A 17,291-nucleotide genomic window follows, 5' to 3' on the forward strand; every position below is an offset into this window, starting at 1 on the left:
TCTGAGGTGACTTCAATCTACCCTCGATATAATGGAAAAAATTATACGTTTAAAACCGGCGGTAGGCTTAAAACATCATCCGAAATTGTAGTGAATGCTTTCTCAGAAAATTATTTTCAACAATTAGTTCATGAGCCCACTCGAAGCGTAAATGGTTGCGAAAGCATAGTTGACCTTTTGGCAACAAATAATCCTGGACAAATAGTGAGTATTGTGACGAATACAGGGATTAGCGACCACAAGGCAGTTGCTCCTAGGCTGAATACCGTAACATCTACAACCATCAAAAAGAAATGCAAAGTATATCTATTTAAAAAAGCTGATAAAAATGCTCTTAACGCCTTTTTAAGAGGAAGTCTTCACTCCTTCCGATCTGATCATGTAAGTGCAGAAAAGTTGTGGAATGTTTTCAAAGAGATAGTATCGACAGCAATTGAGAGATATATACCACATAAATTAATAAGTGATGGTACTGATATCCCATGGTACACAAAATGGGTCAGATCGTTGTTGCAGAAGCAACGAAAAAAGCATGCCAAATTTAAAAGAACGCAAAATCCCCAAGATTGTCAAAGTTTTACAGAAGTTAGAAATATAGTGCGTACTTCAATGCGAGATGCTTTCAATAATTTCCACAACGAAATTCTGTCTCGAAATGTGGCAGAAAACCCAAAGAGATTCTGGTCATACATAAATCACACCAGTGGCAAGACGCAATCAATACCTTCACTGTGCGATAACAACGCTGAAGTCACTGATGACAGGGCCACTAAAGCAGAGTTATTAAACACGGTTTTCAGAAACTCCTTCACCAAAGAAGACGAAGTAAATATTCCTGAATTCTAATCAAGAACAACTGCCAAGAAGAGAAACATAGAAGTAGATATCCTCGGTGTAACAAAGCAGCTTAAATCACTTAATAAAGGCAAGGCGTCCGGTCCAGATTGTATACCAGTCAGGTTCCTCTCAGAGTATGCTGATAAACCAGCTCCATATTTAGCAATTACGTACAACCACTAGCTCACAGGAAGATGCGTACCTAAAGACTGGAAAATTGCTCGAGTCACACCAATATCCAAAAAGGGAAGTAGGAATAATCCTCTGAATTACAGGCCTATATCACTAACGTCGATCTGCAGTAGCGTTTTGAACATATACTGTATTCGAACATTATGAAGTACCTCGAAGAAAACGATTTATTGACACATAATCAGCACGGATTCAGAAAATATCGTTCTAGTGAGACAGAACTAGCTCTTTATACTCATGAAGTAATACGTACTATCGACAGGGGATGTCAAATTGATTCCATATTTTTAGATTTCCAGAAGGCCTTCGACTCCGTTCCTCACAAGCGTCTTCTAACCAAACTGCGTGCCTACGGAGTATCGCGTCAGTTGCGCGACTGGATTCGTGATTTCCTGTCAGAAAGGTCACAGTTCGTAGTAATAGAGGGAAAATCATCGAGTCAAACAGAAGTAATATCCGGCGTTCCTCAAGGAAGCGTTATAGGCCCTATATTGTTCCTGATCTCCACTACTGGCCATTAAAATTGCTACACCACGAAGATGACGTGCTACAGACGCGAAATTTAACCGACGGGAAGAAGATGCTGTGATATGCAAATGATTAGCTTTTCAGAGCATTCACACAACGTTGGTGCCAGTGGCGACACCTACAACGTGCTGACATGAGGAAAGTTTCCAACTGATTTCTCATACACAAACAGCAGTTGACCGGCGTTGCCTGGTGAAACGTTGTTTTGATGCCTCGTGTAAGGAGGAGAAATGTGTACCTTCACGTTTCCGACTTTGATGAAGGTCGGATTTTAGCCTATCGCGATTGCGGTTTATCGTATGGGAACACTGCTGCTCGCGTTGGTCGAGATCCAATGACTGTTAGCAGAATATGGAATCGGTGGGTTCAGGAGGGTAATACGGAACGCCGTGCTGGATCCCAACGGCCTCGTATCACTAGCAGTCGAGATGACAGGCATCTTATCCGCATGGCTGTAACGGATCGTGCAGCCACGTCTCGATCCCTGAGTCAACAGCTGGGGACGTTTGCAAGACAACAAACATCTGCACGAACAGTTCGACGACGTTTGCAACAGCATGGACTATCAGCTCGGAGACCATGGCTGCGGTTATCCTTGACGCTGCATCACAGACAGGAACGCCTGCGATGGTGTACTCAACGGCGAACCTGGATGCACGAATGGCAAAACGTCATTTTTTTCGGATGAATCCAGGTTCTGTTTACAGCATCATGATGGCCGCATCCGTGTTTGGCGACATCGCGGTGAACGCGCATTGGAAGCGTGTATTCGTCATCGCCATACTGGCGTATCACCTGGCGTGATGGTATGGAGTGCCACTGGTTACACGTCTGCGTCATTGTTCGCATTGACGGCACTTTGAACAGTGGACGTTACATTTCAGATGTTTTACGACCCGTGGCTCTACCCTTCATTCGATCCCTGCGAAACCCTACATTTCAGGAGGATAATGCACGACCGCATGTTGCAGGTCCTGTACGGGCCTTTCTGGATACAGAAAATGTTCGATTGCTGCCCTGGCCAGCACATTCTCCTGATCTCTCACCAATTGAAAACGTCTGGTCAATGGTGGCCGAGTAATTGGCTCGTCACGATACGCCAATCACTACTCTTGATGAACTGTGGTATCGTGTTGAAGCTGCATGGGCAGCTGTACCTGTACACGCCAGCCAAGCTCTGTTTGACTCAATGCCCAGGCGTATCAAGGCCGTTATTACGGCCAGAGGTGGTTGTTCTGGGTAGTGATTCCTCAGTATCTATGCACCCAAATTGAGTGAAAATGTAATCACATGTCAGTTCTATTATAATATATTTGTCCAATGATTACCCGTTTATCATCTGCATTTCTTCTTGGTGTAGCAATTTTAATGGCCAATAGTGTATATTAACGACATCGGAGGCAATCTGAGTAGCCATCTTAGATAGTTTGCTGTTGATGTTCTCATTTACCGTCTTGTAAAGTCATCAGATGATCAAAACGACTTGCAAAATGATTGAGATAACATATCTGTATGGTCGAAAAGTGGTAGTTGACCCTGAATAAAGAAAAGTGTGAATTTATTGACATGAGTACTAAAAGAAATCAGTTAAATTTCGATTACGCGATAAGTCACACAAATCTGAAGGCTGTAAATTCAGCTAAATACTTAGGGATTACAATTACAAATAACCTAAATTGGAACGATCACATAGATAGTAATGTGGGTAGAGCAAACCAAAGACTGCGATTCATTGGCAGAACACTTAGAAGGTGCAACAGGTCTACTAAAGAGGCTGCTTACACCACGCTTGTCCGCCCTATTCTGGAGTATTACTGTGCGGTGTGGGATCCGCATCAGGTGGGACTGACGGATGACATCGAAAAAGTACAAAGAAGGGCAGCTCGTTTTGTATTATCCCGAAACAGGGGAGGTAATGTCATAGACATGATAAGTGAATTGGAGTGGCAGTTATTATAACAAAAGCGTGTTTCGTTGCGACGGGACCTTCTCATGAAATTTCAATCACCAGTTTTCTCCTCCAATTGCGAAAACATTCTGTTGGCACCCAGCTACATAGGGAGAAATGATCATCACGATAAAATAAGAGAAATCAGGGCTCGCACAGAAAAATTTAAGTGCTCGTTTTTCCCGCGTCCCGTTCGAGAGTGGAACGATAGAGAGACAGCTTGAAGGTGATTCACTGAACCCTCTGCCAGGCACTTTATTGTGAATAGCAGAGTAATCACGTAGATGTAGATGTGAAGAAAAGTGACGCTAACACTGTGGTAGGTACAAAATGAAAGGAAGACAGCACTGAGAGTGAAAGACAGAAATATCCTTATCTGCACAGCTCGCAAATGCAAGACTGAAGAAAGAAAATATAAATTAGAATTAAATCAACAATTCAGGTTGCATGCACGGAACTTATGAGAATTGAGCTGCTCGGATTACCGATCGTGCTACCACGGATTACGAAAACTTACATCTCCTCAAGATCATCAAAGTGTGCCAATATTCCCAGATGGCGGTCAGCTGCCGACTCCTCCAATGGATCATCCTCGAATTATCAAAAATTTGCTTTCTCTTGCCCAACTTCCAACCTTTCTAAAATTCAATGTAGAGGGGACGAGAACAAGCTACTGCCAATGTGAGGGATGGGAAGTGTAACAAAATTTCCGAAAACTCGGTGGAAAAAATAGCAAACTTCACGCTTTCTGCGTACAAAACGTACATTTTACCATCAAGAGATGGCACCGGGCTGAAGCAGTGTCACTTCGATTGTCTCAGTGGGTAAACCACATTTTTGGAGCGATACGGAACAGACGCTTCCACACTAGTCGAGTGGCACTGCGGTGTCTAGACTTCGAAGTTAGCGCAGAAAGGCATAAATGTCATGCTCAAATTATGAAGAGGGGGCGGCGAGGCGAGTGCGGCATTTAGCGTCCAGCACGTGGGTAGGTGTCCACCGTCTTCACACGAAAGCTCTAGAGCAGGCCACTCCCTTACTTGCACGAAGGTTGCTCAACATCCTTGTGACGAGTGCTTGACCTAATGATAGTCACTGATTGCCCTCTACCTTCAAAGGAGACCTTAACTGTATTGGGGCCATCTGAACTGCTAGGAGGGAGCGAAGCTTCCGCTCCACGTACACACATCCATTGTCCACAAATGACACTGCAAAATTATGGGCAAAAAATTGAACTGATATCACACAGCAATATGTGACGGTGGCGTCAAACGGCTTCAAACGTCTGTTTAATTCACAAATGGGTTTATGTGTTGAAAATTTGACGTTAAATATCTAAATGGAAAAAACTTAGAAAATATTTGAAATTATGCTTAAAGTTTATTGGAAATCGCTAAGTCCTCTAATTCTCAAATATTGGACGAATAAAGTCTGGGTATTTGCACACTGTCAGTTATGCTGCCTCAATACAGACAGTTTCTAACTATAATACCGTCTTATTGTATTAGACATTTAACGTATGATTATACCTTTTAATTAGTAGCTTATGATAACATTATAAATTCTTACATGCTGTCAATAGTTATATGAAATACTGAGAATATAATTCCTGTCGTCACTGGAAGCCTTTAGTTAGGCGTTCTGCAACTGCTATTAGCTTCTTTGTTCTGGGATAGTCACTTAGTAAAATAGATAACAATAGGGCCTACAGCAAAGTACTTACTGTCTATGACTGAACGGTTTTGTCTCTTTATTGTTCTCAGGAATTTTCTTGAAGCTCTCTAGTTTGCTACTTTAGAACACTAATGCATATCTCTTTGTGGTACGTGGTATACATAGTGAATATCTGGAGCTTTAGAATGCTTACATACCCTTTACTAAATTTTGTGAAGCGTGTTTTCTTGTCATTAGTCCACAAGCCACTGATCATAGCACAGTGAAAGTGATTTGGTAATTTTGCACTCTCGTTGTTTCTCCTCCATTGAAAGAGTACAGAGGAGAAAACTGACTGAATGCATTAATTTTCCAGTCTGTCGTATTTATACTTAAAGTTTCTTGGAGCTTTTGAAATTTTTTGGTGTCTGTCTTCAAAAGTGATTTATTAATAAAGGAAATAAATTTCCTGAATGAGTCTGTTATGAGTGAGGCTTCATGAGAAAAAGTGAAAAATGACTCTTGGAGTTTCAGAAAGTTTTGTAATTCTTGTTGTTTATTTAATAAATGGATGCCATTTGTTTTGTACTTTTCCATGTGGGAGATAGTTCGACCAGGTGTGTGGACTATTTCTACTAAGTGACTATATCCAAGTATATTACTAAAGTTATGAATCAACTTTCTGTTTCTTCAGTCTGCTGTACTGGAGATCTGATACATTCAAATATTATTAAAATCTTTCACACAAATGATCACTACAGAAATCTGTTTTGTTTCTATGGCATCTCCCCAGAAATCTGCTATTGATCTGAAACCTGTCACAGCTAACTGTTTTGTTCATTCCACTTTATAAAGTAATTGAAGGCAGCATCCTTGTATTTCCCAAACACTTTCCATAAAGTATATGAGTTATGACCAAAAGCCTACCTTCTTCATTTGTACCTTTCAAAGGTACTTTCTATCTGCAGATATCCATTAAATATTACAAACTATGTTTGAATAATTTCGGTTTCCTCCATAATGGATATGAGATCCTGATTGTAAAAATCATTGTTAAAGTGCCAGTATTTTAACATTAATGGTTGTATATAGTAATTCATTCATCCAAGAATCATTTGACAAATTTCAATGATGTATGCAACATTTTCCTTTCATTTTTATTTTTTATTATCTAATGCAGTGACTTTGATTTTCTTCTGAATAATGTTAAAAAAAGTTAGCACTCCATCAGCAATATGAGCCCTAGTTGCAAACAACATTTACACACACATGTTTCATTCTGTCTATGCTACAGAAAATCCAAGAGTATTTCTGTGAGAGGAATGTGTACAGCTGTAAAGTACCTCATAACAACCTGCAAATATATTTCAGAGTTCAAATAAGTTGGCAAAAACTTCTTTGGCAACATAAAAAAAAGAAAAATAATTACCTGCATGTAACAAACATTAACATTTCTGCAAACAGACTGTCCTTAGCAATAATTCCTGTAGTACAGATAATTTAAGAAACTCTATAAAATGGAATCTGATGGAATCTGTCTCTAAAATGAGAATCCCTTTTTTTTTGTTTCATCCACAGTTTAATACGAACCTCTGTGAAATTTGAAATGTGTGCTATGGGAAGAAGCCTGCAACAACTTTGAGTGTCTGAATCTGTTTGATACGTATGTACACATATTTGATAGCATGCTGCTTAGGAAAGGCTGGTACCCAGGACAATGTGTAATTCTGGAACACAGATTTAAGTTTTTACTTATAACAACATTTCTTCTAGATTGCCAAGTTTCATCAATCATATACACTTACCAAAATAGCAATATCTACGTTTACAACTTAAAAAAAATCATATTATCAGCGAGTTTTGTTCTCCAGAAGTAGTATTTCAAGTCACCATAAGAAGATTGCACCCACATCAAGCTATATCACTTTTCCTTCTTTAATCTATATCTTCACTTAATTCTCAGCATTCCTGTCAGAAATTACGATCATCTGAATTCCAGTTACTTTCTGTTAACTAGGTCCCCTCACTATTATTTTAGATAAGTGAGAAATTTGAAGTCTGATGTTATAGGAATATGTCTATTTTATTTTACTGGGGAGTTGTTTTTATGCTGTTTTGTTCTGTGCAATGAGAAACTGTTTGTATGAGCTGATAAATACACCAGTACCTATATTATTGGTGATGTAATTGGTATGGTACAGATCGTAAGTAAAGAATAAAAAAATTTTTTTGAGGTGCTAATATCATTCAGGCAAATGGTTCATAATAATGAAACATAACTTTGCAAGTATTATAAAAGACAACACATATGTCATGAGTACACAAGACATGTTTCATGGTATCAACTGCCTCTTGATAATTTTCTTGAAAGTCCATGAATGTGACTAACTTAGATCTTGCAACATACACTAAACAATAACTCTACAGAAAATATTTAGGTGGTGGAAGATCAGAAGTCATGGATAATTAATGCATATGATTAGTCCTAGAAGTATAATCACCTGAACAAAGATATGAAGTTTCCTCAGCAGTGTAATTCAGTGATTTGCATTATTCAGTGTCTCCTGGAGTGTCTTCGAAAAGAGAGTTTGGAAGATTGTCTTTCAAGTCAAACCGCCATGTCACTCTGTTATTTTCTCATTAAATGATGTACCAAATACCAAGTGTGGTACTCTGTCAGGCTAGTATCTACTATTTCATTTTATGACCTACCCAGACAGCGTAAAAGCTCATTAAACATGACAGAAATAGAGGTCTTAATTTTTAACTCTGTCAGAAGCTGAAAAAGTTTATTTGAACACACATACCATTAGTTGTGTCTTTCTGTGGAATGTCTTAACAATTGATATATGCCTTTTAAACCATTTAATGAGCAAGTTAATTAGTTCAGTGTTTCAGAGATCATGATAAATGATAGTGTGTCTAACAGTTCAAACATGTAAGCCTTGATATATGAATTAAGGAACAGCTGACAAATGGACTCCACAGATTGAGCCTTTCTGCCTTTGTTTACCAGTGGGAAGGTCTACTGTTAGTAGTGTCTGTTGTGATGTACTCTACTGCTTACACACAGTCTTGAATGGTTCAATATTCCAAGCTTGAGAACTTACTATGTATTGCCCATCCATTTCTACACTCCAACATTTATGTTATCAAGAGATAAAAAATTTTATTAGAAGTTGAATGGCAAATTGTTTCTCTGTCCAAATATTTATAAAGACATGGAATCATACCCGTAAGTTTTATCTCCTGTAACATCATTTGCAGCATCACTATTGCCATCACTGTCATTCAACTTGAATGTTTTTTTGCTTTAATTTGCTGAAATCTGTTAAGAACCCAAACTTCTATACCTCTGTTTATTTCTGGGATCATATGTTACACACAATTGTGTACCTTTTCTTCTAGCTATGTCAGTTAATTAGTGTCTGCCTCAGAACTTTTGTTTGCTTCCTTTATCCTTTTTCTTCTGAAGTCCTGGTGATTTATATCAGTATTATGTTAAATGTAGAGCTCACTGAGAAGATTAGTTTTACTTCATCAATGTGCACATTCCTTCATTAAATTTTCTTTCTATTTCATGTAACAACTTGTAATGCTTGTTTATTGCCATGCTCATATCAGAAATTTACACCCTTTACTTCCCCCTTGTACTGATGCCATTCTCTTCTTATCACCAATACCACAGCTGTATATCTTATTAACATAATTCACTTGCTGCAGTCTGAACTCATTGTTTTGTTGATTTGTGCCTACAAAGAAAGAAAATGAGATTCTTTCTACACTACTAACAGAAATCAGTGAACACTGTCATCACTTACTTATTTATTTATCAAATCTGCAATTGCTATTTACCTCAAAATACATAGCTTTCCATATGTGGTCTAATTCTCCTGTGTATTATAGTTCTCACAGTCCTGTCCTATCATTATTTCATAGTGGCTGATATATGTCTTCTCTGTGTGCAAAGGAGATTTTCCAATGCTTTCACTTTTAATTGTGATATTGATAATATTGTTAGAAATATGATAGCTGGATTATCAGCATTTGTGGTGTTTTGTAAGAATCAGTGAACAATTTGTGAGTAGGCAGAATTAAGAGTTTTGAGTTACAAAGTACTTAAGGCAGATGACCAGCTATTACATTTGAATGTATGTGCCGGTACCTTTAAGAAAATATTGTGCTACTGAGTAATTCTTAATAACTTAATTTCATCAATTAAATTGATGATCTTTCATTGTTGACAATATTACAACATGTATCATACACACTGATAGTTTGGTGCCAACTCATATTCCATGGAGGAGACACGTTGTCCATATTACTACCTCGTATGTGAGTAGTGCAATGTGAATAATGGTAAGTTATATTGGTACATCACTTTATGTAACTGTGATTGTCTTAACAGACATCCAGCAAGATGAACCCCTGCTGCTGTAAGAATTATGTCCTTTGAGTACAAGTTTTGCATGTTTTTCCAGTTTTCAGTCATGGGAATACATGTTGCCTGAATTTAACATTCCAAAACGATTTACATGCCATAACAGCAGATTTACATTCACTGAAGCCCATAGACCTCATCCTATTAGAGTTCATGAGTATCAGTGGCAAGAATAATCTTCAAGCAAAGTAAATATAAGTTTTAACCTGATTGTTAGTATTATTCCAGCTGTGATGTTTGCATAGACAGAAAGATGTGTTTTTTTAATCATATTTACGTTATGACCATTAATATTCATATTAAAGATTACAAGTACAACCTGAAATAACTGTACAAACAACTCCAGAGGTACAGATGAAAATGATATACATTTTCTAAAGGTGTTTGTGTTTTGTTGTTGTTGTGGTGGTGGTGGTGGTGGGGGGGGGGGGGGGGAGTGAGAGAGAGATGTTATTCAACTTTACACAAAGAAATATCTTCAGTAGCTTTCTTCTCAAGTTAGCTCTGTGCCATTTCTACCAGCTCTCTTTAAACAGATTTATATTATCCTACATTTTATTTTCACAATTTATGCTACTTCAGTCACTCAGTCTTTATCTACTCATTAGTTACTTATGTCTTCCATTTATGACTTGTGTAACATATGTTAATGATATTAAGTGCATACTGTTTGGAAAAACTAATTCCACTTTGGTAGACATGATTACTAATTGATAATTTACAGGAAATATGTGAATCTGAAATTAGAAAATAACTTAATCTGGAAATAGAAAATAAGTTTCAATATACAGGTCAATAACTTATTGTAGTTTACATCAGGCATACTACTAATTCTAAGCAAACATCCAATAGTAATGAATTTTAAAAAAACTAAAAGGAGAAACAAAATTAGATTATTTTTAAAAGTAAGTTTCCTTTCAATTGGATGTATAATATAATTACTAAAATGATTACTTGAAGTGATTAGTAGTCTTTGTAGTTACTGTCTATCAGGATAACTTTTGAATACTCGGGATATCTTTGTACCATTTTCTACTTCTATTTCCAATGGCTGGTATTTCCCCCACTTGCACATTTATCTACAACTGTCTGAGTACCTGACAATATCTGGGTATGTATTTATTCCATTTCTATTAGTGCATCTCCATGTTCGCCCTCTGTCTGTCTCTACCACTTCCCTCTCTGTACATTGCCTCCTGCCCTCTCTCTGCCTGCTCATCTGCTTTCCCCTCTCTCTGTCGATCTGCTAGTCCTCTCTCTTGCTGCTCATCTACTCCATCCCCCTCTCTCTATCCATCTGCTACTCCTCCCTCTCTCTGTCCCTCTACTACTACTACTTTCTCTCTGTCCATTTCCTTCCCCTTCTCTATGCATCTCGCCTTTACCCCTCTCTCAGTCCATGTTCTTCTCTGCCGTCCCTCTGACCATCTCCTCCTATCCCCTCTCTTTGCCCATCACCCCCTCTGTCCACGTCCTTCTCCCCCATTCCCTTCTCTCTCTGTACACTTCCTCCATCATATCTGTGTCCACCTCCTTCTCCCCCTTCTCTGTCTGCCTCCTCCACTCCCCACTCTCATTTAATTCCCTCCTACCCCTCTCCCAGCTAATATGCAACTCCTGACTCTCTCTTTCCATCTGCTTCTCCCCACTCCATCTGTTCATCTGGTCAATCACCCCTCTGTCCAACTGCTCCTTCCCCCTCTGTCTATCTCCTTGGCCCCCTTCTATCTCCTCCTTACCCCCTATGGTTCTTCCTCTACACTTTCTATCTCCTCCTTCTCCTCTCTCTATCCATCTCCTACTCTTCCTTTTATGTGTCCATTCCCCCTCTTCATTCTCTGTCGATCTCCTCCTCCCCCTATCTGTATCCATCTGCTTTGTCCCTCTCTCCTTTCAGATCATCCACCTTCTCTCACCATTACCAAGTAATCACCTCCGCTCCCACTAGCAGGCAGGTGGTTCTTACCCTCACAGTATTTATTTCCAGAGAGGAAGTAGCACGTGTACCAAGCTTCGTTGAAATCGATCCAGGGGTTTAGAAGCAGGCTTTTATCTGGAGCTTTGCCCACAGACCTACGTGTTGATATATGTAGCATATATTAAGTATATTTCACACATATTTGTAGCCATACGTCACTTAATCTCTAATAAATTTCACCCTGCAGTTTCGTTTCCGCGCAGCTTATTGTTTGTGATTTCTTATCTCCTGAAATACATGTCATAGAGTGATATAATTTTGACCGTACATTTAGCAACATATGTGGATACTGTCTGCAAAATGTGTTGCGAGTAGAGTTAGTAGTAAAAAACATGATTGATGAGACAGTTTTACTGCATGAACGCCGAAAATGTAAGTCACAAACTTATTTTTCATCATTTTATGGGACTGTCCGAGAGAAAAAATTTCGTAAGAGTATGAAATTATGTGTAAAGTCTGTTGCAAGTCACTAAGTGCTCTCATTATCAAATACTGTATGTATGAAATCTTTCATCCCACCCCTTCCCTTTGCTGGGTAGGTGATTCTTACCCCCAAAGTGATTCTTTCCAGATTGTAAGTGATTGTGCACCAAGTTTCATGAACATCGGTCCAGTGACTTAGGAGGAGGTCTGGAACATAGATAAATGCACTCTAAGACAAATAAGAGGACGCACCACGAAGCATTTATCCAGATTTGTTGTCGTTTAGCTGTAGAAAAAAACACCCTAAAAAGACCCCACAAAATAACGTTAACGAGACCAGCTACATACCAACAAACTATATATTGAAACTAGCCGATAAAATAAACACCATGCTAAAAAAAACATACTACAGAAACATTTAAACTCTAGAATCTACAAAATTAACTGAAATAACTGCACAGAATTTATTGTAGAACACAGGGGAAGAAATTTCATCGTTAGATTCAGAGAATGCCACACGAGAGAAACTAATTGCAACTTCTTTACAGGTACACATTCTACAATTAAACTCACGAATTTGACAACACTGAAAACGCAATACAAATCCTGCAAAAAATTCCAAAAGGTCCAATCATGAATATTTTGGTGGAATTTGAAATATACGTACACACCAAGGGTACGACATACTTAACGTACAAGCCGATTTCAGGCACACAAAGTTATTAAAAAAATTCATTGAAATTTTTATAGAGATAAAGTATAACGAACACACCTTAGAATAAATATTCAGTTAATATACTGGTATATACACAAACTGTCCTGTGTTTACTTGGGAACAATGTAAGGATTCTTTATTCCCAATGTGAAAAATGTTTTAGCTGTTGCATTTGATAGGGCTAAATAGTTCACTGATGAACATTATTAGCCTTGGAAAGTCTATAGAACCTCAAAGGAGCTAAAAGTCAGCCATGGGCTTTTGAAATTTTCTATTTCTACATTCATCTACAGTGGGCCAGGAAATTCACAGTAAAGTTATGTTAGCTCAGCTCTTCCTGAGTGTATGTTAACTCTGAAATATTTATGCTACTTCAATGCGTCCTGAGTCCCTTCTGTAATATGATGGGATGTTGAGCATGCTGATTTATAATTTACAAGTTACAAGCTGCAGTTCTTTCATTCCATCAACCTCTGTTGTTCTGTAACCTTGTGCTTAAACATTCTTCCACCATAACCTGCGGCTAAAGTGAGCTAAAGGAGCCTGAAAGACTTACTAGTGGCCAACTCCTTCTACTCCATTGACGAATTTTTTAATAGAAACAAATGATGTATTGTATATATTCATACTATTAGTATTATTATTTCAGCTTAAAAAAAATTGACATGTTCCACATCCACGAGGATCTCTTCAGCACGGATCTATGGAACGAAGAGCTAATCTAATCTAATCTAATCTAGCTGGTACAAGGAAAAATCGTAACAGTTGTAAGTTTGATATAACTACAGTGCTGCTACTAGGTGGAAAAACATCAGTTCTAGGAACCATAAAACCTTCAACAAATGTAGAACAACCTATAGTGTGTGTGATCAATGAAAAATATATGTTCATATGCCACAAAAAACATAAATAACTATTTAGGAAATCGTCTGTCAAACACTGTTGCTACTGAACGAAATGAACAACTGTGCAAAAAAAAAAAAAAAAAAAAAAAAAAAAAAAAAAAAAAAAAAAAAAAACACCACATAGTCTTAATGAAGCACCTATAAAACACAATGTACCAATGATATTCTTAAACTAATCATTTTAGAATTAAATGGGACTAAAATCAGAAGCATGCAAAATATTCTCACAGTTGTAACAAGGAGGGCACAAGTTGACTCAAGGAGATGGAATTGCCTGATATTTGGGACAAGTCAATGGCTTCAGTAGCATGAAAAGTCTTCCAAACCAAAACCTAGAAAAGCCTGAGGTCTTCCATGATCTTCATATGCATCAGCCTCCACTAGTATATTTAATAAAATGGTACTATCATACACACCAGACACGTGAGCGTGAACGTGCAAGTAATATCTCCTGAGCACACAAAAACAACCAGTCATTTGTTGCGAGAAGTACAAGTGACAGCAACATTTACTGCCATCAAGTTCCTATAATTATGGAAGTACATTAAAGGGTACCAGTGCCTTGTATGAGGCATTTTCAGTCAGTGGGTGGCATTATTGCCTAATTGCTGCAGTAAAATTCCAAAAATGGCTCTGAGCACTATGGGACTCAACTGCTGAGGTCATTAGTCCCCTAGAACTTTGAACTAGTTAAACCTAACTAACCTAAGGACATCACAAACATCCATGCCCGAGGCAGGATTCGAACCTGCGACCATAGCGGTCTTGCAGTTCCAGACTGCAACGCCTTTAACCGTACAGCCACTTCGGCTGGCCAGTAAAATTCCAAACTCGAAGCTTACCGAATAGACAAATTCGATATTAATTCAGGTGTATAGAATCACATACGTTGCCATAGACACTAATAGAATAAATTATATGTGATACCACCCACAAATGCAAGCACGTTTCTTTATTAAGTAAGACATTAACTGTAACTGGAACAGAGAGCTAAAATAACAAAATGTCACAAAGTGATAATATATAGGAAAAATAGGTATAAGAAAGATATAGTATGAATGAAACAAACACCTCTCTTTAAGAAAGGTGATAGTAGGGATGTCAATAATTAAGGACTTTTTTCACTGCTGACATCATTTTCTCAAAATTTCTGAGAAGGCGATGTTTTTTAGAATAATATGTCACCTAAGCAGCATCAATATCTTCAGCAAACCACAATCTGAATTTCAGAAGAGTTGCTCTACTGTAAATGCCTTTTACATGTTCACATACCAAATTTTACAAGCATTAAATAACAAACAACACTGGTTGGTATTTTATGCGATTCATCCATGGCGTTTGACTATGAATCAGAGTATTCTCCTAGATAGACTGAAGTTTTATGGGACTGATGGCATAGCCAGCCAATGATTAATCTGTTATTTAAGCAAAAGAGCGCTAAAAGTTGTACTTAAACCAATGTACTCCAGGGACAATATTCTGCCAGGGGAGAAATCACATATAGAGATCCCCAAGGCTCAATCATAGGTCTGCTGTTGTCAATCATATATTTGTAAATCATCTTCCATCTAATATACAACAAGCAGAAGTAGCTCTTTGTGCAGATGACACTAGTATTGTAATTGACCCAATCACACTTACAAGAACAGAAGACAGGAAAACTGTGGCTTTCACTTCATAAAACAACATAGTTCAGCCAGATTTGCACTTAGAATAATTACAAATGTTGAGGAGAGACAAGTTAGTAAGTTGACATATTTTCATTGAGTAATGTCATATGGAATAATGTTCTGGGGTAGCTGATATTTAAGAAATAAAGTCTTCATTGCACAAAAATGTGCCGTAAGAATAATTTGTGTTGCTCATGTATCAGCGTCTTGTAGGCATCTGTTTAAAGGGTTGGGCATTCTGACTATTGCTTCGCAGTATACTTATTACCCCATGATGTTTGTTGCATATAATCCAATGCGGTTCAAAAGGAATGATGATGTCCATAATTAGAAAACCAGAAGGAAAAACGACATTCATTACTCAACATTAAAGTTGTATTTAGCACAAAAAGGGGTGCACAATGCCACAACTATAATTTTTTATAACTTATGCAGTGATATAAAATATCTTGCAGACAGCAAAATAAAATTTGAAAACAAACTGAAAAAGTTTCTGTTTGACAACTCCTTCTATTCTATTGCAGGATTTCTATTATTGAATGTATAAAAGGTGGTGGACAGAATTACTAACTCACATCAGTAGAGTTAATAATTAAAACAAACATAGAAATATTCAGCATGTAGCCATATTTACAAATTAATTTGCGAAGTGAATGAAACTGACTCATTCCACATCATAATGATTTATTGTGCAAATAATCCCTGGAATATAAATGGATTACATTAACTGACTGAGGTTACTATAACCCTAATCACTAAATTTTGTGCTGGCAAAGTTTTAAAATGTGTGGCTTGCATACATGATGGAAATGTATCAAATGACTGACAATCACGCATCAGCTAATGTGATTGTAGTACGTATGGAAATTGTTAGTGTCCGATATTTAATTCATGTGTATCATAGAAATCTTGTGTAGTAAAGAAACGTAAAGCAATCACTTAATCATGATATATTTAAGGGGAACATGTTCTCATTATGTTCTTGGTGTCCATTATCAAGCAGTCTGTATAATGTTACTAATATAATAGGTTATGATTAATTTCACTGAACAATAGAATAAATTGTTAATGACAAATGATTGTATAAATTTATATTTGTAAACTTAAGTACCTTTTTGTTCTGATAAAGCATTAACATGTTTAAATTTATGGTTATGATGTTGCTACACAAACAGACATTTATGTGATATGCCATATACCATACAGTGCCCAATGAATTTATGGCAACTGAACAATTCACTTGAGCTGAATGGTAAATTTTCATTCCAGAAATTTTTTTTATCTGTCATACTATACCATCTGTTCACAAATTTCCATCATAGATGTTTACCACTAGCTGTATAATTCCCTCCATCTTTCAGAGTTTACAGTTGTATGTGACTCACAGCTTGGTATGATCCTTCAGATTTGATGCCATTTCAAGCAACTTCTTGGTTGACCTAAGAAGTCAGAGTGAACACTGAATCATTTAGTGCAACCAGAGAAAAACACTAAGACAGTCACCAAGATCAGAACAGGAGACCTTTGCAATTGTAAACTGCAGTACTTAACACAATGATAGGAAGTTAATTAGTTTAGTAGTTAGAAAACTTGAAATCCACATGAAGGAACTGTAGTGGATTATGAATTCCTTATCTGTATTTTTCTGTGTACTGACGTGTGAGAATATGAATGTAAAGAGTTGCTGCCAGAATGAAGCAGCAACAGGGTCGTTATTTGCCTGTTGGCTTTAACAAGTTCAGAGAGGGAAATACTGATTAATTTAATCTGGAAACTGTCTGCATAAATCAGTTTAAATCACAAGGATCTATCACTCTGTATGTCCACTACTAAAGGTCCTTATCATGAAGAATTACACTGATTTTTTAATGGCTCCATGAGCGACTGTGAATCTGAGCAAACATTGAAACATTGTCTGGAAATCATTGTGAGATACAGAATGGCAGCAGACTATGTTTTGTGATAGATCCTACTTTTGTCTAAGTAAGAATTAAGTGAAGC

Source organism: Schistocerca piceifrons, chromosome X, assembly GCF_021461385.2.
Source record: "Schistocerca piceifrons isolate TAMUIC-IGC-003096 chromosome X, iqSchPice1.1, whole genome shotgun sequence".
NCBI classification, from domain to species: Eukaryota; Metazoa; Arthropoda; class Insecta; order Orthoptera; family Acrididae; genus Schistocerca; species Schistocerca piceifrons.